Here is a 25,119-nt window from a genome sequence, read left to right on the forward strand (position 1 = left end):
GGACTAGATGGGCGACTGGCCTGATCCAGCAAGCTCTTCTTAGCTTCTTATGTATTTGTCCTTCCTGGAAACTGGATATTTTTTTCAGTTATCTTCTGCATATAGTGAGACTGCTTTCATGATGTCAGGTGGCTGCACATTATTTTGATAAATCCAAGAGAACTCCGGAGAGGTTTTTGTTTGGCAAAAGGAAACTAAAACCAGAAAGAAAATGAGCTATTCTCCTTCCTCTCAACCTGGCATATATTGTTATCCTTCTTTTGTGAATCACTGGCTCTCCATAATAACCCTGTTAGGTAAGACCAGGAGGGAGGGAGAGAGAAAGCACAATTGAAACCAAGACCAATGAAGCACAAGAACATTACAAAACAGGCAGGAAGGAGTGGGTTGCTCTTGTTTTTGTAATTAACAGGGACAGGACTTCCAGAACTGTTACGAGCTTTGCAAATACCTATTTAGAATCAAGACGTTGCTCCCCCAAAATAAACCCTTTCCAAATTCTTTGGAGCCAAATGCCAAGACTCGCCAAGGAAAACATTCCAAAATAGATCTAAGAATGCCTCCACTGTCATCACGACACTGTAGAATGGCAATATGTGCTTATGATGCTTGAGAATTGCTATCTTCATCACCTCCTACTCAAGAGGGGATGGCCATGGTGGTTGGGAGGGTGGAAGCTTCATCTGTCACCCTGGTGTTTATACTGCAGATTTAATGTGTCACAGTTTAGTATTAGATTGCACAATTTTCACCCCAAACTTCAGAATGCATAAAGGCACAAAAACTCCCATTTCTTAATGCAGTGGGCTTACCCCATAACCTTCAAGGACAGTGGCTGTGATGGAAGCTGGATTAGAGGGAAATTCACCAACCCTCAATGTTTCATAGAATTATAGACTCATAAAACTGTAGAGTTGGAAGGGACCACAATGCAGGAATCTCAACTGGGTCATACATGAGAGATGGCCATCTAACCCCTGCATAAAAGCCTTCAAGGAAGAAGAGTCCACCACCTCTCATGGAAGTCTCTGTCAAATAGCACTTACTGTCAGAAAGTTCTTACTGTTGTTTATTTGGAATCTCCTTTCTTGTAACTTGAATCATTGATTCAGGTCCTACCCTCCAGAGCAGGAGAAAATAAGCTAGCTCCATTCTCCATGTGACAGCCCTTTAGATATCTGAAGATGGCTATCATATCTCCTCTCAGTCTCCTCTTTTCCAGGCTAAACATACTCAGCTCCCTCAACCATTGCTCATAAGGATGGGTTTCCAGATCCTTGATCATCTTGTTTGCCCTCCTCTTCACACCTTCCATATTGTCAATATCCTTCTTAAATTGTAGTGCACAGAAGTGGACACAGTACTCCAGGTGTGCTCTGACCAAGACAGAATTAGAGCAGAACTATTACTTCCCTTGATTGGGGCACTTGTTGTTGTTTAGTCATGTCCGACTCTTTGTGACTCTATGGTCCAGAGCACCAGGGTACAAGGCTTCTGTTAATGCCACACTGTTGACTTATGTTAAGCTTATAGTCTATAAGACCTCCAGATCCTTTTCACATGTACAACTGGCAATCCGGATGTTCCCCATCTTATATTTATACAGCTGGTTCTTCATGCCTAAGTGCAGAACCTTACATTTGCCCCTGTTGAAACTCATTTTGCTGGTTTATAGCCAGTTCTCCAATACGTTAAGGTCATATTGAATCCCAAATCTGTCTTCAGTGGCATGGGTACACCTCCCAGTTTCATGTCATCTGCAAATTTGATTAGCATCCCCTCAATACTTTCATCCACGTCATTTATAACAATGTTTAACAACCCTGGACCCAGGACAGAACTCTGCAGCAGTATGCTGCACCCCACTTTTCTCCAGGATGACAAGGAACCATTAGCGAGTACTCTGTGGGTTTAGTCAGCCAACCAGCTACAAATCCACCTGACAGTTACCTCATCCAGTCTACATTTTACCAGCTTCTCCAGAAGAGTATCATGATGGACTTCATCAAAAACCTTACTGAAATCAAGATACACTACGTCTGCAGCATTCCCCTAATCCATCAAGTCTGTAACTCTATCAAAAAACAAAGAAAACAATGAGATTTGTCTGGCATGACTTGTTTGTGAGGAACCCATGCTGGGTCTTAGTAATCACAGCATCCTTTTCTAAGTGCTCATAGCCCTTTCCTGGTATTGAGGACCCACAAACCAGGTTTAATAAGAAATGACAGGACAGATACAGCTAACATCTGCGACTGTATACCATTTCGCAAACCTACGGCGGCAGCACACTGGATGCAGAGTAAATGGCAGTGTGTACACAGCTGCATCATAGCTTCCTGTCACACAGCTGTAAAATGAACGGTCATAGATGAATATGGTGTCTGCAACTTTGCAGTTTGCTTATGCATTTAATCTGCAGAGTAGCTAATATGCAGGAGTCTGTCACTTGTAGTCCTATGGATACAAATGAACATCTAAATCTTTTCCCTAGAGCCATGCAACTACAGGGGGTAAAACTCTGAGTGGTGACTACACTGCAGTTTCATTGCAACAGCCATCAACTTAAACACACAAATCAATAAAGGGCCAGGCACTTCAGCTCCAACACTGGTGCCTCTGGCCTTTTTGTCACCCACAAATCAGGTTTAATTATCACTTGTGAAAAACAGACACCAGACCAGCTGAACATCAAAAGGGAATGTGATAAACTTCCTTACCATATATATTGTCAGTGTCAGCATCACTCCTCTTGCAAGTTATCCAAAGCTGGACTAGTCTAAGGCCCCCAAAAGGACAGATGTTAAAAGCAGCAAGCTAACCAAATTATTGGGCATGGCTGCATGTGTGCTGCATTAATTACAATGGAGGGGGCTCTAGCTGTTTAAAAAATCTCCATACAAAGCAAGGCCTTTCATGTACTAATATGGAGGAATGAACAATGGTTTCAAATGCTGGCTAGGTGGTTTGATGATTAGAGCATTGAACTAGGGCCTAGAAAACCAGGGTTCAAATCCTGAATTAGCCATGAAGCTCACTTGATGGCCATGGGCCAGTCACTGTCTCTCAGCTTAACCGTACCTCACATGGTTGTCATGAGGATAAAGTGGAGATGTGGAAAAAAAAAACACCTTGAGCTCTGTGGAGGAAAGGTGGGACATAAATGTAATAATAAATACATCAACACATTTTCTGTTGGGCTCACACCCTGAATTCTCCACAAGCAACCCATCATTCTTTTGCACATTCGGCTATTTTGCTTTAATAGTGCGTAAAGAATTTTGCTATTCTAGGAAGATATGGACACAGGAAGCTGCCTTATATTAAGCCACACAACTAGTCCACCTAGTTCAGCATTGTCTACACGGACTGGCAGCAGCTCTCCAGGGTTTCAGGCAAGGGATCTCTTTCAGAGGCCGAGGATTTAGCCACAGCCCTTCTGCAAGCCAGGCCAATGTTCCACCACTGAGCTACTGCCCCTCCTCTTCTCAGCTGCGCCCACAATTAAATTATGTGTGTTAAAATATAACATGCTGAATGAGCCCAAAATCCAAACTACCACTCAAAGCTATAAAAAAAGATGAGGAGTAAAGTGGACCAAAGGAGAGGCACACCAAGCCCTAGTCATCCTTCCCTTAGGTGCTTTATTTGCTGTGACACCGACCCTATGAGCTTCTTGCTCGGCAGTGCAAATACATAATAACATGACATTGCTCCATGCAGTCCTCTGCCCACCGAATTATCAAAGAAATGCAATGCACCGATCTTCAGTGTTCTCCAGTATATGGCAGCCTTCCACACAGCGGGTCAAAAGAGGACAACTTCAATACGCGCGGGTGGGGAGAGGGAGGGAAGGATTAGAAAGGGCCGGCCTTGGTGACGTCTCAATGTCATATGCAAATGACGGCGACGTCACCCCAGGCTTCCAATCCCAGGCAGCCAATGGGGGCGGGGGCTGAGATCAACCTTTAATCTTAATCCGCTGGTGGAGAAACAAGTAACAAAAGAGGCAAAGACAAGGGAATGTGAAGAATCAAGCAGGGCCGTGAAACTGACTGAGCGCAGAGCGGCGGCTGGTCCTCCAGGTCGAGGAAACGCGACGCCTTGTTTGTCGTTTCAACAGCTCTGCCTTTTGTTCCCTTTTACCTACGTCAAGAGGAGAGACCCGGGCCCCGATCCTGCCTCCTGCAAGCCTGACGAAGTGGGGGGACTCGCATAGGTCACGAAAGCTTGTTGTTGTTACGCCACAACAGCGCATCCGTTCGCCCTTTGCGCTTGGCGCGGAGATACATTTCCATAGAAGGCCGGACGCTGCGGGTTCTCGCCTTCCCTGCGCTCCACCGCACCCCGATCCACAAGTGCACGCTCGGTTTATAAACTATAAACCAAGAGGCGATCCAATAAGGCACGTTCGTAGTTCGCTTGCAAAGAGTCACACACAAGTCAGAACTCTTCCCGTTTTTATTTTTGAACAAACACCCGGCGGGAGTGACGCCAAGGACAACAAATCAAGTCCGCATTTTGCATTAGGAGCCCATATGCAGCGGTAGCTGGCAGGATTGCAGTGGGTAACAAGAGCTTGCTCTCAAGGAAACAGCTGAGCGAAAAAGCAGGCAGCCAACCCACCCCGCTGATCTGCAGTTGATTATGATGAACATTTTCCATTCGCCTGTTATGACCTCAATGAGACAAGCTCCACACAAACAAGGGGATGTTTTGCCTTCTTTCCGCTCCTTCGCCTCTCCCTCCCCACCCGCATCACCTTCCCAGTGTATTATTAATATCTGCAACATTTGGTTGTTGTTAATAGCCGAAGACAGTCAAGACAAAAGGCTCTTTCTGCATTTTGAAGCTAAGAAAGAGAGTCAGTTACAAACCAGCCAGATCCCGAACCCCAGCCTATTATTCCTGGCTGTCTCTTGCGCAGCCTTTTGTTTATTACCGAAGGCTCTTCAAAATCATAAAAGAGCAACCATGATCATTAATGATTCGGTAATTACTTACATTCGGGGATCCGGTTTTAAAGCGGGATATTTTACTCTCAAAAACCTACGATGAGAATACACAGATATATAGATACACGCACCACATATGTCATTTTTTCATTTGCAAGCCAAAGCAAAGGACGAAGTAAACAGGAGCCTTCCTTCGTCGCCGCCCGCCCCCTTCCAGACCCCCCGTCTCTCTCTCCCTGGTGACTCTAGAGGTCAAGATAGCCTGCTTCTAAACTCAACACAAAGATCTGTCCCTCCTGAGGTTTAGAAGGTCTCCTACCTCGATATAATGTATTCGTGAGTTCCCTGCCAACCAGAGGATGAAATCGCAACGCGTCCATAACAACATATTGAGAAACATAAAGCGAAGCACCCGGCCGCATAGAGGCTGTCAAATACAAAAGGGAATTCAAATGGCACACCAGAAGGGAAATCGATATCTGAGATGAACGTCCCTCTCTCTCATACACACCCTACATGCAAAGGATGGACTCTTAAAACGTCGACAGCAACAAAATAAAAATAACTCGCAAGCTCCCTTTCGCCACAAAAATACAAATTTGGAAATAAACCAACCGCCCTGGGCAAAGGGAATTGGGGGAGCGGAGGGGGGGGGAGTAGAACAGCACTTACCTTGCCTTTAATGTCATCAAATGTTTTGTAAACAACACCACACACACAAAAAGAAAACCCACAAGATTATTATTATCAAGCACCAGCTTTAGGCAGAGTCTGTGAGGTAGTTTTAATTGAAATCAATAATAGAAACGATTAAAAAAAAAGACCCTCCCCCCAAAAATAGGATGCAGGAGGAGGAAGAGCAGGAGGTGGTGGTGATGTGAATGGTGTCTCAGGTCTTCTCAGAAGATATGCACCATTTGCAAACTGCAAGCAGCTGCCCTCGCGTCCGGACGCCCTCCCTCCCCTGGCTGTAGTCTTGGTATTATTTTTTTTCTGTTATTGCTGAATCCCCGGTTGATCTCGGCTCAGAAATTAGAACGTTCAAACAGCTGATCGTGGCGTCACAAAGGGGCCCGCCCGCCGCCGGAGCGGCAGCCTCTCTCTGCAGCCAATGGGAGGCGGACAACGGCTGGAAGGCGGGGCTTTGGCGCAGCGGTGGGGGGAGCTCTTAACGCTCCACGTGAGCGGTGGGACCCGTGGAGGGGAAACGGGGAGGGCTCGCGGTGAGGCTGTGGTAGAGGTAGGATCCTGTGCACTGCTGGGTGCCGTGTGGTCAGTGGGGCCCGGGATTTGCCGGGGGAGGGCGGGGAGCCGAAAAAAAGAGGACGCATCCCTCCCGAAAAGACTTGGGGTAGATTGAAGAAAGTGTGTCCGGCTGCTCCCTGGAAACTTGTAACTCGAGCGGGTGGGGATCGGGACCATTCCAAGATCTCCCTCTGCGCTAAAGTTTCCCCATCGAAATCAAAAAAGTTTTTCTACAGGACTGTCACGGTTGAATTGCGGGACTGTCGCGCTTATTGAAGTTAAGAAATAGTCATCAGTTAGGTGTGGCTTGTATGTATGTGATAGAAGATTGGTCTGTAGGGATTTGGCCCTCAGGAGTTGGAGTCCACCAACATCCGATCATTCCTGACCATTGGCCATGCTGGTGGGGGCTGGTGGGAGTTCAACAGTTTCTGGAGGGTAATATGGAGGTTCCTCAGCCCTGGTCAATAGGAGAGATTTGTGCCACCTGACTGACAGTGGGACGTACACTGCCTCAGAAGATGGTGGACTCTCGTGTATTCCAGGATTTTGAGGCTGGAAGGCCAAATCAACACAGACTGTGGAAACCTCACTGGACTTCAAGCATCTGGCATTGTGTGCCTCCCCATTCTTCCTCCAGACTCTGGGTCCTTGGTTTCCAAATGAGATGCAAAAGCTGCTCTCATTAGAAAAGAGATTTGGGGACCCATGTCATCAGCTGGGGTTGGTCCACTGTGCTTCATTAAGTCCAGGGTCAACGCAGCTGTCTACCAGGAGATTTTGGAGCACTTCATGCTTTCTTCCGCAGACGAGCTTTATGGGGATGCTAACTTCATTTTCCAGCAGGACTTTGGCACCTGCCCACACTGCCAAAAGTACCAAAACCTGGCTCAATGTCCATGGGATTACTGTGCTTGATTGGCCAGCAAACTCACCTGACCTGAACCCCATAGAGAATCTATGGGGCATTGCCAAGAGAAAGATGAGAGACATGAGACCGAGCAATGCAGAAGAGCTGATGGCTGCTCTTGAAGCTTCCTGGTCTTCCCTAACACCTCAGCAGTGCCACAGGCTGATAGCTTCCATGCCACACCACATTGAGGCAGTAATTGATGCAAAAGGGGCCCAAACCAAGTACTGAGTACATATGCATGCTTCTGCTTCTCAGAGGTCCAATATTGCTCTATTTGCAGTCCTTGTTTTGCTGATTTCATTTAATATTCTAATTTTCTGAGATTGTTAATTTGGGGTTTTCATCGGCTGTATGCCATGATCATCACAATTATAACAAATAAAGGCTTGACATATCTCGCTTTGCATGTCATGAGTCTATCTCATATATTAGTTTCACCTTTTAAGTTGAATTACTGAAATAAATGAACTTTTCCACAATATTCTAATTGTCCGAGTTTCACCTGTAGTTTCAAAGGTGACACTAGACTCTTCATTGGTCTGGTGCCAGTGATTCAAATGAGGGCCAAGTCCAGATGCACAAGGTCACAAAAACAAAACTTTTAGTAGGACTAGCCCATGTGCACAATGCAATATTCAAGATTTTGAGATAGCACAGCTCACCATCTGCTTGCATATTCATGCAATGGGAGAAAAGAGTCAAAGATGTATTTCTGAGTGAAAGCATACTGTTAGTACATTATTTCAATATTAAGATGGTATTAGAGGGAATCCTTGCTGAATTTGTTAAGTTAACTTTAGATGCTTCCAGGCAGAGACGATATTTCACAAATGAGATGTTTAATTCTGATTGTATCTGTGCATGCATGGTTTGTCTTATGCTTCCCACAGTTATACTGCTATTTCCTGTCCACATCAGTGGGGAGTTGATTGAATATTTCAGCTTTGTGTGTTCTGGCTCCTCCCCTCAATTACCTCGCTTCCTCTCTCCACAACATATTACTCGGCATGCACACAGGTATTTCTGCCTCTGTGAGTGTGTATCTTTACAGTGGTACCTCACAAGACGAATGCCTCGCAAGACGAAAAACGCACAAGACGAAAGGGTTTTTCGTTTTTTGAGTTGCTTCGCAAGACGATTTTCCCTATGGGCTTGCTTTGCAAGACGAAAAGTTTTGCGAGTTTGCTTCCTTTTTCTTAAAGCCGTTAATACCCAGGGAATCCGCGCTCCGCAAGATGAAAAAATCGCAAGACGACACAACTCGCAGAACGAATTAATTTCGTCTTGTGAGGCACCACTGTAATTTGTTTTCAAGTGTGCAAGACAGCAAGAGCAAACAATGCCAGCCCTTATTAATGTTGTTTCACAATGAACAGAGTGGAGAGTTGTGCTTTATTTATTTCTTTAGGGGCGTGTTTGCAAGCATCCATTTCCATCGGACTTTAATAATAATGCAAGAGATCTTGCACAAGGCCTCTGTATTAAAAAAATACTTTAAAAAAAGTCAGGGTGTACGTACTACAATTACAGTCTGCAAGGCTGAGATCTTGAGACAACAGCTGCTCCCAACTGGGTTGTTGAGATTCCTATGTGCCTTCAGCATGTAGCAATTGGCACATTGACTGGGCTGCTGGAAACAAAATGGCTAGGTTGTGCCCAAGTGAGGAGCAAATGGAAGTATGGTACAGTGTCAGAAGCCACTCACTGAAATGACACCACACACCAAAAAAATTAGCACTAACAAGTTTCCATACCAATAGAAATTTAGGAGAAATCCTGTATTGGACCCTTAACTGATCTGAATCCACTGTTTCATTGTGTGCACATTATCAAAAAATTAAAACAACATAAGATAGATTTAGGATACATTCAAAGCACTATGATACTTTTTTAAACAGCTATGACCCCACCCCCCAAAAAAAGAATTCTGGGCGTTGTGATTTGTTATGGGTGCTGAGAGTTGTTAGGAGACCTCTGTTCTCACAGAGCCATTTAACAGTCAATCCCTCTTCACATGGAATTCTGGGAATTGTAGCACATTAAGGGGAATAGGGGTCTCCTAACAACTCTCACTAAGAATTATCCTTTGGGGGATGCCATGACGGTTTGCAGTCGTCTCTTAGTGCTTTAAATATATAGCCTGGATGGGCCCTTATCGCAGCAAAAGAGTGGTATTCAATTAAGTTGTACTCGGAGTAAAGGTAAAGGGACCCCTGACCATTAGGTCCAGTCGTGGCCGACTCTGGGGTTGCGGCGCTCATCTCACTTTACTGGCCAAGGGAGCCGGTGTACAGTTTCTGGGTCGTGTGGCCAGCATGACTAAGCCACTTCTGGCGAACCAGAGCAGCGCACGGAAATGCCGTTTACCTTCCCGCTGGAGCAGTACCTATTTATCTACTTGCACTTGGACGTGCTTTGGAACTGCTAGGTTAGCAGGAGCTGGAACTGAGCAACAGGAGCTCACCCCGTCGCGGGGATTTGAACCGCCAACCTTCCAATCGGCAAGTCCTAGGCTCTGTGGTTTAACCCACAGTGCCACACGCGTCCCTGTACTCGGAGGAGACGTTGCAATTAATGGACACTGCTAAGTTAGGTCCATTAATTTCAGTTGGTCTAGTCTGAATAAAACTTAGTTGAATGCCACCCTAAATTGATAAAGCAGCCTCTAATCCGCAAACGTTTATGACACAATACATCTATCTCAGCTTTAAGCTGCTGCAAGAATTTGATATAGTGATGCTGTAAGTAAGAGACTAGTCTGCCTACCCCTTTGCATATTATTATCCAAATGCTGGGTGTTGTTCTCCTCTCTAGGGGAAGTGACTATCGTAGTAGCAGCAAAGATACCGTAGTTTCAGCTAAAAACAGCTGAATAGCCAGGAAGTGGTGGAAATGATAAAACGAACCCCCACTTGCCTGGTTAAAAAGGCAAGGAAAGAAACAATATCTTCCTTACCAGAAAAACAAGGCGGGGGGGGGGGGAAGGCTGCATCTTGAAGCTCCCCACGTTAGCTGTGGGGCTGAAGGCAGGTCACCCACCTCTTGGTTTTCCTGCCTGTATGTTATTGATGTGAGTTCAGTGGGCCATATAACTTTGGCACATCCTCCGTGAGCTAGGAATTTCAAGCCAACTTTAGCAGTTGACTTGAGAATAGTAGACAACTCTACATCAGGATAGGGGATTGGATCTGGCTGGTATGCTGGAACTTTATCTTCCCCCATGAGGCAGGAAGGCAGGACCCCCCCCACACACACCTGTCAGTCACAGGACATCAATGACATCGGGTTAACTATTTTTGCCCACATGGTTTGAAATTAAACCATGCACAGTGCTTTGAAGCACCAGCAGTTAGCTGGTTGTTGTGGCTTCAAAGCACCATGCAAGGCTCTCTGCAAGCATCAATGATCAGCTGGGTGAAAATGGGTCAATAGATGTCATTGCAGTGTTGAGTGATTGACAGGTGCATGGGTCCATGGGGTGGGAGGGGTGTGTGCTGGACCAAAACAGCCTCACGAGCCTAATAAGGCTATGAGCCAGAGTTCTCCACTACTGCTCCTGCTCCAGCTCCTGCTTGGTGCACATGTTGCCAGTGGTTGAAGCTGAACATGTCCTCCCTCTTACATTAAGACAGAACATACATTAGAGAGAGGTGGTTTATCTGCATAAACATAAACATGTGTATTAGCAGACTCATTTAAATAATGACTTAACCAGTTTGTAAAATAGAGCTAATTTGGCAGTTCCCTGTGCTCTGTCATTAGAATCCTGTGAGTTCCTGGACATCATGTGGACAAACTAAATTAACTTGCCTTCGTTTATGTGGTTGCCTTTCATTAAATAACTCTACTTTGCTCTGGCACAACACATTGTAATTGTAGAATCATGGGTCAAGAACAAATTAAGCATTGCTTATTACAACGCCCTCTAGATGTGCAAGAGCATTCGTTGTCCTCCACTTTTAATAACACAGAAGATGCTGAAGTCAAAATGTTCCTTGATTATTATTTTTCAGACACCACACAATATAACTGCAAGTCTTGCCTCACCAGGATTCCAGGGGCATAAAATTCTGCAAAGCAAGGATGAGATAGTTCACGAGGAATATTAAAAACACACACACACCTGTATGTTCGTTCTTCGCAACAGGCTATGCTGCGACATGAAACATGCACAGCACCGGGCAGAGCCTCATTTGAATGCCCTCCCAGCTTGAAACTATGAGCAGATGTAGGCTCCAAAGTTTCACCATCAGCCAACTTCTTTCCACCACACATACAAACACTCCCAAACAGCAAACATCTAATTAATAGGGATCTCTTTTGTTCTACATTGAGCCAGATCTATCAGGTGGTACTCTATATAGGTAGGACCAGCAAAATGTTACTATCACACTGTGCCAGTTAGGCACACTTCACACTTTCTGTGTGGTGCGTGCTTCGGGTTTCTTCGCATGCTTTTATACTTTGCAATGCTTATTGTGAGAAAGTAAGGTAAAGGTAAAGGGACCCCTGACCATTAGGTCCAGCCGTGACCAACTCTGGGGTTGTGGCGCTCATCTCGCTTTATTGGCCGAGGGAGCCGGCGTACAGCTTCCGGGTCTGTGGCCAGCATGACTAAGCCACTTCTGGCGAACCAGAGCAGCGCACGGAAACACCATTTACCTTCCCGCCAGAGCGGTACCTATTTATCTACTTACACTTTAACGTGCTTTCGAACTGCTAGGCTGGCAGGAGCTGGGACCAAACAACGGGAGTTCACCCCGTCACAGGGATTCGAACCGCTGACCTTCTGATCGGCAAGTCCTAGGCTCTGTGGTTTAACCCACAGCGCCACCCACGTCCCATTGTGAGAAAGTACCTTACGCTAAATCTATTAATGCCAGATCTTCAGAAATAGCAGCACAACCCTAAGCGTGTCTGCTTATAAGCAATCCCTATCAAATTCAGTGGGGCTTACTACCGGATAAGTAGGGCTATGATTGCAGTAAGGTCCATTACTTCATCAGTGAGTATATACTGATATGTACTGTACACACACATGCAGTTTGAAACTAGCTCCTCTGAAGCCTTGTATACCATTTTACAAAATAAGTTGAATCCGGAAGAAGTTAGTTCTCAATTCCCAGTGAAATCAGCAAAAGCCCCTTCCATTTCAATGAATCGTAACTAACTTAGTCTTGATTCAGTATACCTAATATTGTAACATCTTGTACAGTGGTACCTTGGGTTACATATGCTTCAGGTTACAGACTCTGCTAACCCAGAAATAGTACCTCGGGTTAAGAACTTTGCTTCAGGATGAGAACAGAAATCATGCTCCGGCAGCGCGGTGGCAGCAGGAGGCCCCATTAGCTAAAGTGGTGCTTCAGGTTAAGAACAGTTTCAGGTTAAGAACGGACCTCCGGTACGAATTAAGTACTTAACCTGAGGTACTACTATACTTTAATGCAGGGACCTTCGAATTGGCAAAAATGCCCAGTAGCAAGTGCCCATTTCAGGAATGCACAAATATTTCCCCCAATCATATTACAAAGCACCCTGAAGGGACAGAAATTCTAATGTCTGTAGAACCTGACAGGTGAAGAGTGTTGGCCTATCAGTAAATGTCTCACACTATCTTTGACTGTGTGTACTTTGGCAGGGCTTTGTTTGCTCAGCAGCATGGAAATTTCAGCAAATACATATGCACTGTGCACCGTTTGTTCCCAAGAGCTATTATGATGATGATGATATAATCAAGTTATAAAAATGGAGCCCAGGTGGGGAAGCCCCACTCCAGGAGCAGTTAAGATCTGTCTGCTCTGGAAGCCATTTCTGGGTCTGGGTTAGTTCTTCTAAACTCCACCATTGTCCAGAGATTCAGAAGCAAGAGTAGCAGCTGGGACATCTGTGAGAAAGTTCGCGTACACCCTTGCTACTCCCTATTAAAACTGGTTTGCCCATGAGGCAGGGTAAAGTGAGTGCCACAGGCGGCAGAAGTACATGAGGCAACACTGCCTGCCCCACCACTGGTACAAGGGAGGCATTCTGGTGTGCGGAGAAGCCAAATAACAAAAAGCTTTGCAAAAAGCCCTAGTTCCTGCCAAGTTCTGCAAGAGCCAGGGTGTTCCTGGGCACCATGTTGGTGCTCGGTTTCCCCACCCCCTGGGCAGAGAAACCAAATGGCAGTGCTTTGCGGTACACGTTGCTCTTGCCAAGTTTGGTGAGAGCCAGGGCATTTCATCAGCAGAAGTTGCAGGGTGGGCACTTGCAGGAGGCAGCAATTCCCATGTCACCTAAGGTGATGAAATGGGACAAGTTGCCCCTGCTCCCTAGTAACTAAAAGTTTGTTTTTTGAGTTTATGGCAAGGTGCCTCAAGAACTTTGGTTTCTAAACAAAAGCTCACAGTTAAGGTATTCCATGGTCCACATGCTAAGAGTAGATAAGGGAGGGAGTAGCTCATAAAAGGCTAATGCTATATTTTGTTTTTTGTTTTTTTAAAGATGATATTAATTGTGGTTTGAGCCAGACAGATGCTTTGTTTTGTTTTAAAGTACAGACCAGGCCCCATTCAGATAGTTTGAGATGTTATCGCATTGAAGAGACACTTTAATATTTGTTGAACCAAATGTGTGTGTACATTCATGTGCACACATACTTTTAAAATTGCACAAAACATCAGGTGAAAATGACGATCATAAACTAGACAACACTCTTCTTGTTGATCAAAGGTTGCATCATGTCATGAGTCAATGATTTTGCCCTTTAAAATAGTCTTCCTCCTTGCATACAGTGGGCTCTTGAATCACTTGGTGGTGAGCCTCCAGGCAGCCTGGGTGTGGTGACTTTGTCACCGTAAAAGCAAACTCCAAATGAGTGTTAAGATGTTAGCTTTATTACATTTAGTTTCCTCCGGGGGCTCCACCCTCTGTTCAAATTTGTCACTATCCAGGAAGGTCAGTTTAAGGAGACTTCCAGTTTACTCATGTGTTGTTGCTTTTGCTGTTACTATTTTGCTGCCTGGGGATCCTAGAAGCAGGATTGTGAAGTTGCAGGAATTGCTCTAATAAAGAATTTAATTTACGAGATTAGACCCTGACCTTGTTGATTTATAGCACAATAGTGGACAGGGAGGGTTGTTTTTTTAAGGTTATTAAAATTTATCTTATTGAAAGTTAATCAATAAGGGGCCCTCACCTCAACCATGGCATGATAGTCTTTGAGCCTATCTCTCTTAAGTTTTATTTGATTTTTTTCAACCTCCAAAATGTCAATATTTATTTATTTATTGGTCTTAGATTTTTGTATGTTAGTTAATGGCAGGGATAATCACTTTTAGTAAGACAGAGCCCTCACCTAGTCAAAGAATGTCTTTGTTTTACTGCAATACAGATAAGAAAAGAAGAAAAGCCTACTGGATTGGGCCAATGGTCCATCTAGCCCAGCATCCTGTTTGCACGGTGACCAGTCAGATGCCCATGGGAAGCCTGCAAGCTCCCTGTCCACCTGTGATTCCTAGCAACTAGAACTCATGGGCACACTGCGTCTGGCAGTGGAGGTAGAGAATAGCCATTGTGGCTAGTACTAGATATGTGTGTGCATGTGTGTGGGTGTTACGGTACACATATGCTCATTAAAATATTGATACTGAAGTAATTAAAGTACCTTAAGTATCTTCAAGGAATCCAAGAACCCTGTTGTACATTCTCCAATCTTCTTATAGTCTGACAAATGTCTTTAGACATGGTGGTAAATTCCTCCTCTTCCATGTCCTCCATTGCTGCTATTGACTTTGAGGTTCTCCTCACATATGCCTCCACAACTTCCATCTCCATAGCCACCTCATTGCATTAAAGCTGAGAGGGTTCGGAAGCTTCTTGTTAGACTTTGTTAGGTGTGGCCTGGAATTGATACGTCTTGGGGTTCTGTGAAGATGACAAGGTTGGTTTCATCTGCCTGTCCCTTATCTGGAGTTTCCATAGAAACACCTTCTCAGATGCCTGTAAAAGAGTCGGTACCTTCAGTGTATTTTAGCAGAGATAATTGTGCTCAGCTGAACAGGAACCTTTACTCTGCCCAATGCTATGCTTGTAATTAGCTGAATAATGCTTGCAGGGTCAAGTTAAAGAGTCTCGCTAGAAGTAGTTCCTGCCTCTTGTATGCACATTGGCTACTTTGCAGCTGAAGACATCTGACACTTTGCCTCATCTTTTGAAACTTCCTGTTCCTTTTGCTGCTTAAAGTCGCAATCCAGTTGGGCATCTGTAGAACCATGCTTCAAGATCTATCAAATAGAAGTTAAAACATGATGGTTGGGTTGGGTTGTTGTTGTTGTTTAGTCGTGTCTGACTCTTCGTGACCCCATGGACCAGAGCAGGCCAGGCACTCCTGTCTTCCACTACCTCCTGCAGTTTGGTCAAACTCATGCTGGTAGCTTCAAGAACACTGTCCAACCATCTCGTCCTCTGTCGTCCCCTTCTCCTTGTGCCCTCCATCTTTCCCAACATCAGGGTCTTTTCCAGCCAGTCTTCTCTTCTCATCAGGTGGCCAAAGTATTGGAGCCTCAGCTTCAGGATCTGTCCTTCCAGTAAGCACTCAGTGCTGATTTCCTTCAGAATGGATAGGTTTGATCTTCTTGCAGTCCATGGGACTCTCACGAGTCTCCTCCAGCACCATAATTCAAAAGCATCAATTCTTCAGTGATCAGCCTTCTTTATGGTCCAGCTCTCACTTCCATACATCACTACTGGGAAAGCCATAGCTTTAACTATACGGACCTTTGTTGGTTGGGTACTTCTCCACAATACAAAGCTTCTTGTCATACTCCATGATGATATAATGGCCGCTTTTAAGTAAAATTTGAGAATGAATTTATCAATCTAAGCAAGAACAAAGTTGCCTGTGGGCTGAAATCTAGAATGTCTTGTGAAAAAAATAACAAAAAATGTTGGAGTGCAATCTGATCTGCCATGTTGCTGTAGGTAAATTCATACCATGAATGCTGTACAGTTCATAAAGATGTTTGGTGGAACCTTTCAAGAATCTTCTGACTCAGTGGGCAGTTACTTAGAGGAGCTTGACAAACAACTTTATTTTGCCCGTGTTACTTCTTGGCTCGCAAACAACAAGGAAGCACAAAGACATAGAGATGTGCCTGCTCCTCTTACCTTTGGCATTCTCGGGTGTGTTCATTCATTCATTCTATATAAATATTGCAGCTTCTGTGTAATGATCACAAACATCTTCTATCCAAAAGTGAACACTAAACAACAGGTGGGCCATAGATCTTTGAACTGCCACATCACTGAACTTGACTGTGAACTTTCTGTTAGTCTTTTTTCAACAGGAGTCAAGGACCTTATGGCCCAATCCTGTGCATGTTTACTTGGAAGAAATTCCTACTGAGGTTAGTGGGGCTTGCTAATGGGAAATCCTAGTTAACACGCATAGGATTGTAGTGTTAGTCTAACTTTTCTGCATACAATGTGAACACCAGTTTTATGGACAACCTAAAACACAGTGTCTCGCCTCACTTTCAGCTGAAGGGAGGAGATCATCAGGTCACAAACATGAGGAAACCCATTTGTTATGGAAACAGAGTCATATCAGGAAATCTGGGAATGCTATGGCAATAACATGATGAAAAGCACCCTAGAAATACAATAAACCGAATCAAACATTGCACTCTTCCTCCAAGCTGCGCAAGGCGAATACATGGGGAATCCCTATTTTATCCTCACAACAAACCTGGGAAATAAACCAGACAAAGAGATAGTGAGTGGCCCAAGATCACACAGTGAGCTTTGCGACTGATGATTCACATCTTCCTTGAACTGTTGGGATACTGCCAGGGAGACAAAGGCCACCACTGCATCCACGTCGAACTCCGGACGTCCATCGATCTCCCGTAGATACAGTATCAGCGATTAGCGACACGAGCTCCAGAAATAGATTGCCACATTCCTGGGCTGATGCACACTCTATCAGCAGAATTCACACACAGCAAAAGTTGCACTCAGGAGGGTATCATTTAGAACGTTTATTCAGCGTTGGTCAGAACAAAGAACAAACATAACTGCCTGCTAGCGTGTTCTGGCGCAGAGAGAGAAAACGAAAGCAATAGCAAGCATAAACATCCTGTGAACAGGAAATACGCAGACTCTGTGACTCACAAGCCTGCTCCCTTTTAAGGTGGAACGGAAATATCCTAACATGAACAACACTGGGTAGAGTTGTTCTAGAGTGTGATCTTTTAGCTTTGTCCAAATCCTGAGAAATTTGTTACGATGTTAGGACTTACGATAAAAGTCTAAATACATGTATATAGTAGATTAACGGAACCAGAAATTAAAAGATTCAGAAATGAGAGATTATTGGGGCAGGGCCAGCCCACTCATGAGGAAAGGTGAGGCAACCACCTCAGGTGGCAGGATCCACAGGGGCTGTAGTTCTTGATGTCAAGCTTTATTCCCTCCTTGTTTCTGATATAGATCTTCACCCATCCCTTCTTCCCTGCAGGGAAGGGGGGGGATCATTTTGGCATTTGCATCAGGTACCAAAATGTCTTGGGCCGGCCCTGTATTGGAGTAAGCAACCTTTGGCTCAGGCTCTGAAGCTGTTGCATCCTACATAGTATTTCTAATCATTGCCATGGACCCCTTCTCCTCCTATACCTATGTTGACTCTAACATCCTATGGAACTTACTCCTTTGTTTCAGTCATCCTAGAACATGCTGGGGAAACCCTAGATTGATGTTAGTGTGATACATTCTCAGAGTATTTTGTTCTTGGATCTCTTGTCAGCACAATGGAAAGATGGGAAAGACTATTACATCATGATCTGTGGCTGGAAATGTGTGTGCTTGCATGTATACATATACAAACACACACAAACTATTTCAACTCCCATAATAACTGTATCTCGAGGAATGTGAGGCAAGAGATCCCATCACCTTTGTCTGATGGATTGCAAAGCTTTCTAAACACACAATTTTTCTCTGCGGTTTGTCTTTTAACAGGCTTGGCTCGACTGGAAAAGACATTTCTATTATTGCAATTAGTCCAACATTCTCTAGGAGTTCCCTTCATTATAAATCATTCCCATCGTCTGTGTTTTTCCCTTCCTGTTGTTTAAAATTCATGTCATGGGCTCCTGTGAAGTGTTTTGTTTATCTTTCCTGAGACGAGTGTGCATTTAGATAGGTCTAGTCTCTCCATAGCATCATGGGTGTCTTATTTCTATTATTTTGTATTTTATCTGAAGAGGGGAAAGGATGCTAGAGAACAGCAAAGCCTATGTCCTAGAAAATTTGGGCACTTCCAGATTGTCACTATTTTGTGGTGAGATTCAGCTGCATACCCGAAAATTCAGGTTGTGTAGTTGAAGTGGATTTGGCGCTCTTGTGCAGGGAATATGCTTTCCACATCTACCTTTACATAATAAGGAAAGTAACAGGAAAATGCATTGGAAAGTGTGGAATAACAGTTGTTTGACCCAACATAATACTAAACTCCCTGCAAAGAAACCCGAATGTTCAATAAACAACTGCTGTCACTTAACCTCACCATAAATTGTCTGCAAACAAATAAGGATGAATGTTCAGTTAGCAGGTCAGCAGGAAGTCTTTAGGGTACCACAAGACTCTACATTGATTTATCTGCAGCAGACTAACACTGACAGATAACACTGTGGAAGAAGAATACAGGGAGACTTGAAATAGTGACTCGCTAGGCTCCTTTGGAAAGATTGCAACTGATTTGAATAGGTAGTTTTTGAAATCTGAGTGGTTTAATTTGGAATGTTTTACTTATTGCATCTTTGCAGGCTTGTTCAGGCAGGGGAATTTGGACTAATGTGCCAAGAATGAAATTTATTGTAATCTGCCCTGGGATCCACAGATGAAGGGTGGTATAGAAATATAAAATAATAGATAAGTAATGGAATGGGCATGATCTCAGTGCTGCTGTCAAAACAAGACTTCAGGGCCCCCACTCAGCGGAATAAGCAGGAGTGACCCCCTACACAAGAGGGCTGGGCTTACCAAATTTTAAAACAGGTGAATGCATTTATAAATATATGTTAAATATAAATGTAAATATATTTATAAATAAACATGTTAATAAATAAAAATGTTTATAAATAAACATATTTATAAATATGTTAATACTATTTATATGTTTTAATATAAAGCAGTATGCAAGTGTTTTAAATGAAGCAAAACAAAGATTTAAAACATTTCTTTTGCATCTTTCCATTCTGCAATGATCCACTGGCCATGGCCAGTGTGAATGGAGTCATGGGAGATGAATGGTGCACATGACCTCATGGCCCCTACAGAGTTTGAGCCCTCACATGTTCAGCCGAACATCTGAGCAGAACTTGTAAACAGCACAGCTGGTAAATGATACTGAGTAGACCACTGATTTCACAACCTTCCCTTCTTCCCCATCTCTTTGTTTATACAGCATATAATTACTAGCTTAGTACATTTACTTCGAAGGCAGGAAGAAGTCCCAGAGGAACACCTTCATGGATAAATATATTGCAGAATGTATTAATCCAGTGATTTCAGTCTGACAGCATCTTCCTGCAGGATTTCAAGATAAGATTATGAAAGGCAGGTCTCAAAGGTAATTTGGGCTTCAGGTAGTGAAATAATCACACTCCTTCATTGGAGGTTTTTAAGCAGAGGGTGGCTGACCTTTCTGTCATGGATGCTTTAGTCAAGATTCCTGCATTGCTGGACATTGGACTAGATGGCCCTTCTAACTCTACAGTTCTATGATTCTATTATTGTAGACTGGAGGAAATAGATAGCCAGAGAGAAATGATATTGATGGATTAGTCAAGGGTGGTGCAAAAATGCAGCTCTCTGATTTTCAACTTTGTGTACTGGCACTTGATCCACATTGCTCTAATAAGTTTTATGTGTCTGTATGTAGGAAAGATGCAGCTATATTTGCCTCACTGTGACTTTGTGATAAACATCTGTTACTATCATTATCTAAGAAGGATTAAGGGAAATAACATGCATGCCCTAGCATGCCTAAATTTATCCACCTGTTTGGCCCAGAGTTGTGGGTTCCTTAAATGAAAGGGAATATTTCCCCCTCCCTCTAAGCTGCATGCTCTCATTTCCTCTACCACCACAGATCCTAAGAGGAACATTAAAATGACTTGCTTTGCCTATTTACATGAACTGCTTTGTAGAGTTATGCTGCAATCTCAATACTGTAACTTTGCTGGCAATTTTTTCTACCACCTCCCCTCTCCCCCCTCCTCCCATTGCCCCGGAACTCACTTTTGCAGTAGATACAACACTGGCTGGGGAAGAGGGGAGGGGGGCAGAGTCCTGCAACTCTGAGGAGGGGGTGAATTGCCCCCTCCCAGGTCATCAGAGTGAACATTTGATGAGCAGAGAGGGGATGATAGCTGCCGTGCTCAGCTGATTTGCATGGAGCAACTGAGGAGGGATGTGGGCTCTGTATATGCAGGGGGGCACCTGCACCACCCCAAAGAGTTGGTCCAAGATGAATGTGGCCCTTTGGACAAAAGGAGGCAGCTGTAGGGATAAGCCACAATAAAATAGCAAGAAAACAACAACAGCAACAAGCAGATCAAGGAGCAACAGGATCATATACTTTCAAGAAAAAGTGCTTTGGAAGAACAAGTAGATGTTTAATGCCTATTTGAATACCTTCCAGACCACCTGTTTCTTAAGCATTCAACTTTACCATATTGGCTGTGAGTCCTGAAAGACTTGCTCCCTGCCTTGCAAGCAGTGGCGTAGTGTGGGGGGGTGCAGGGGGGGCCCGGCCGCACCGGGCACAACATCTGGGGGTTAGGGTTAGGGGGCGCAAATCCACGGGTTAGGGGGTCAAATTACTTGTCTTGCCCCGGGTGCTGATAACCCACGCTACGCCACTGCTTGCAAGCCTTTTCCAACTGGCCTGGGAGGCTGGGGACGTGACTGACTCTAGATACAAATGCTGAGGCCACTGAACAGAATCTCGGGCTGGTGTATTGTTTAGGGGAGAGGGGTTGTAGCTGTTAATTTTTTCTATTTTTATTTTGGATCTTAAGTTTTATGTGGAAATTGTTTGGTTTAGTTGTGTACTTTTTGATGTTTTCTTTACTCTTCATGACTCCTTCTGCTATGCTTGGAATTGTGCAATTTTTAATATATGTTGTAAGCCTCCTTACAACCTAGCAGTTCGAAAGCATGCAGTGCAAGTAGATAAATAGGTACCGCTCCGGCGGGAAGGTAAATGGCGTTTCCGTGCGCTGCTCTGGTTTGCCAGAAAGTGGCTTAGTCATGCTGCCCACATGACCCAGAAGCTGTACGCCAGCTCCCTCAGCCAATAAAGCGAGATGAGTGCTGCAACCCCAGAGTCGTCCACGACTGGACCTAAAGGTCAGGGGTCCCTTTACCTTTAAGCCTCCTTCAGCATGGTTTTAACTTTGTAAAGGTAGCATACAAATAAAAGCATTGATTGTCTGATTTGCTTGAGAGGTTAGGTGCAGTTTCATCACAGCAAGTCTTATCTGACATTCTCCAATGCAATTTCTTATTACATTCCTTTTCTCAAAAAAAGTCTGATCTTTTGGGGAAGCGGGGTTGTTGTGCAAGACCTCCCAATCCACAATAATGGCAAGGCCTGGATTTGCTGGTATGTGATTGAATCCCACACAAAAATAGTGACAGTCTAGAAGTGTCCTTCATGATGGGGCCATATGAGACCCGGTTGGAACAGAGCTCACTCCTTGAGTGTTCTGCTTAAATAAATGCTTTGAACATTCCAAAAGACACATAAGCTCACTATTATTATTAGTCTCTGCACTGCTGCTAATCACTCTGGGTCCTGCTGCTGCTGCTGCTGCTATCTGCCCGGCACATAGATCATGCTTGTTGCTAATGTTGTCACATCCGAGCACTGGGGACTTGGGGCTCCTGTATTTGCATCTAGTACAAATCCCATGGGTAAGCCGGCTCTGCTGATTGGAACAGCTAGGACAGTGGCGCGTTGCTAACTTTCTCTCTTAAGAGTATACACTGGTGGATTTGTTCAGAATTCATCTTTTAAGCAGAGACATAAGAGCACAAGAAGCGCTTGCAGGATCAGGCCCATGGCCCATCTAGTCCAATCCAGTGTCATCCCAGATGCCTGTGGGAAACATGCAGAACCTGAGCAAAAACCACCCTTCTGTGGTTTCCACCAACTAGTATTCAGAAGCATTTTTGCATCTGAGACCTGTGTGTTCATTTTGACGTCAGTGTATAGCCTGTTGTCCCTCACCACTTACAATTGCACATATTGCCCCGCATTCTAATGGTGCTTTTGGCTGACTCCTTTTGTCTATTATGGGTGGAACAGGAGAGTGCAGCCCAACAGCAACAACAACAACAACAACAATAATTAATAATAAGTTATTATTTATACCCCGCCCATCTGACTGGGTTGCTCCAGCCACTCTGGGCGGCTTCCAACAAATTATAAATGCAGCCCAATGCACACAAACAGGGCTATAAGCAACAAATTCCATATGCATGGAATTTCATCTGCCATAGTAAGCAACAGTGATCGCTATGCATCTAAAGGGCTTTGGGTCACAGCCTGTGATGGTATGAGGTACCTGTCAATCATTTTGTTCTCATCCATAGCAAGAGACCGGACCACTCTATTAATAGCATATTTGCAAAAACAGCAAATGCTGACATGCAGAACTATTTTCTGGGTGTGGGGGAGAGTCCTGTCTGGGTTACAGTGAATGAGAGGGCTGGCTAGGATAAAATGACTTTCAGTGCCCTAGTACCATGTTAGTGACTCACCTAATTACCTTCCGGAGAAGAGAGCGATGACAAAAATGGGAGATAGCAACTTTGGGGTCATTCATGTTGATGAATGTGAAATTTGTGATCGTTAACATGTTACATTATAAAGAATTTTTTTAAAAAAACAGCAAAGGAAAGAGGTTCTCATTAAGAAACTGACTCATTCCAAGGGAGAACATTGGCCCATGTAGCTTTGTATTGTCTAGGGTTGTCATATTTCAAAAAGTGAATATCCGAACCCAAAAGCTGTTGAGCTTCAAAAAGTTGCTTTTGAACTTCAATTCCAAAATGGGTTGCCATACATTCTGGTTTTCCTGGACATTTTGCCAATTTGTGAAAATCCCCCCCCAATGCCATTTTCAATGGCCGAATCTCAGATATCTCTGGGAAAACCCGGACATTTGGCAGCCCTAGCGTACACTGATTGGCAGCTGCTCTTCAGGGTTTCAAGCAGACGTCTTTACCAGCCCAGCCAGAAGAAGCCAGGACTGAACCAGGGACATTCTGCATGCAACGCATGTGCTCTAATGCTAAGCTATGTTTCACTTGTTACATATAAAATAAGACCCCAGTCCTCAAGGTTCTGAACAAGTTGGCTGGCATCCATCTGTCTTGGGAGACCATGGAGGAGTGTGCCTTTGGGGGTGAAGTCAAACTGCTCAAAGGTTACAGCGCCTGCTGTGGCTGTAGAGATCAATGCAGGAAAGACATGTTTTGTTGCAGTTGGGGCAGGTGAAGGCACCTGGTTGTGCTGCAGCACTTGCACCATGGCATTTCTTCTCTCTGCACTCCTCCCAGTGGTCATTCCTCCTCTGGTCACTGCCATCAATGCACAACCTGTCTCCAAGCACTGTAGTTGTCTACAAGGGTTTCCCCTTTTCATATTGCTTCTAATGGTGGCTGCACAGTGATGGCCATGTAAGATGTGTGGTAAATGAAGGCTCACAGGTTGTAGGGGAACCACCGGCCCAGAAATCTTATTAAATTACAACGTACGGCCATTTTAGCTTTGTTTTAAAAGTCTCTCTCACAAAAATGTCCCAAGTCTGCCACTATCAAGGAAGCCCAGAGTAGGAGGTTTTCCTGTTCTGCTGACTGTTTATTCTGCTCTCTTTCTGACTCCCATAGTTGTTTATCTTCAAGAGCAGAGTGGTCATGCAAAGGTCCTTCTAATCTCCTACTTATGAATACTAAAAATCAAGACAGACTTTGAGGACTATCTGTTCTTTTGATAAACAAGACCATCTGGTGGGTATTCTAAGAATCATTGATGACTTTGCTCATCTCAAAGGGAAGGAGGAAGGTACAAGGGCACTCAATCTGAAAAGCTGTGAATTTTGTTAGAGAAGGTTTGAAGTTATTTATCTTTAATAATAATAATAAATTATTCTAATAAAACTTTGTCATGTCAGCTAATACCTTAAATAAAGATGCATCTGTAATGTATATCCATTCTGAAGATATGTACTACATCTTTAATTAAACTTCTTCTTCTTATAATCATGTTTCACCTCCAGTCAGAATGCATTGGATACTTGGTGTATAATCAAACTAAATTGGGAGGCCCTCTCCACGAAGCACCACTGCAAAGCATGTCCACCGCTGCTGCTACAGCATTTGCACAGCACAGTTGGCATCCTGTACTTACTTGGTCATCCTTCCCTGATCTATTTGGACTGTGAGCTTAGTACAATGTGCTTGGGTCACATCCTGTGGTCACAATGCTGGAGTACAAAATAGGAGTGAGGAGACGTTTGACACGGCTGTCCATATACTCAGTGCCTTGCTCCCAGCAGCAGACAACGTGGTGGGGCTGCACTGCTTGCCTGACCTCTGGCTGCCTCTGCCATTGCAGCAGAGATGGAGGGGCACGTGGAATGGACTCCCTCAGAAGGTGGTGGACTTTCCTTCCTTGCAGGTTTTTTAACAGAGTTTGGATGGACACCTGTCATTGCTGCTTTAGTTGAGATTCCTGCAATGGAGGATTCTGCAATTCTATTATTCCTGCTGGTGCATTTGCACTGTGCCAGTCTCTCTGCTGTTGCCACACCCTCACCTTTTCTATCCAGGTGTGCTGCAGTGACTCAGTTGGTTTGAGGTCAGGTGAGCCCCAGAGCCCCACCATGTTGTCCACTGCTGGTTGCTCTCTGTCTTCAATTTCCCCCAGCTCTTCTTTGACTATCTCTCCAAGGC

At 44.3% G+C, this 25,119-nt stretch overlaps 1 protein-coding gene across 1 annotated transcript in view; it reads right to left on the minus strand.

Annotated features, from left to right (window-relative positions):
• The window catches only part of TP53INP2 (tumor protein p53 inducible nuclear protein 2), a 30,002-nt gene extending 24,097 nt beyond the window's left edge, over positions 1–5,905 (minus strand). The window contains exon 1 of the mRNA XM_081917319.1: positions 5,628–5,905. The gene's annotated coding sequence lies outside the window, so the exon portion shown is untranslated. The remainder of the gene's footprint in view (positions 1–5,627) is intronic.
• Between the last annotated feature and the right edge of the window lie 19,214 nt (positions 5,906–25,119).

The sequence above is a fragment of the Podarcis melisellensis genome, assembly GCF_964234715.1.
Source record: "Podarcis melisellensis genome assembly, chromosome: 6".
Lineage (NCBI taxonomy): Eukaryota > Metazoa > Chordata > Lepidosauria > Squamata > Lacertidae > Podarcis > Podarcis melisellensis.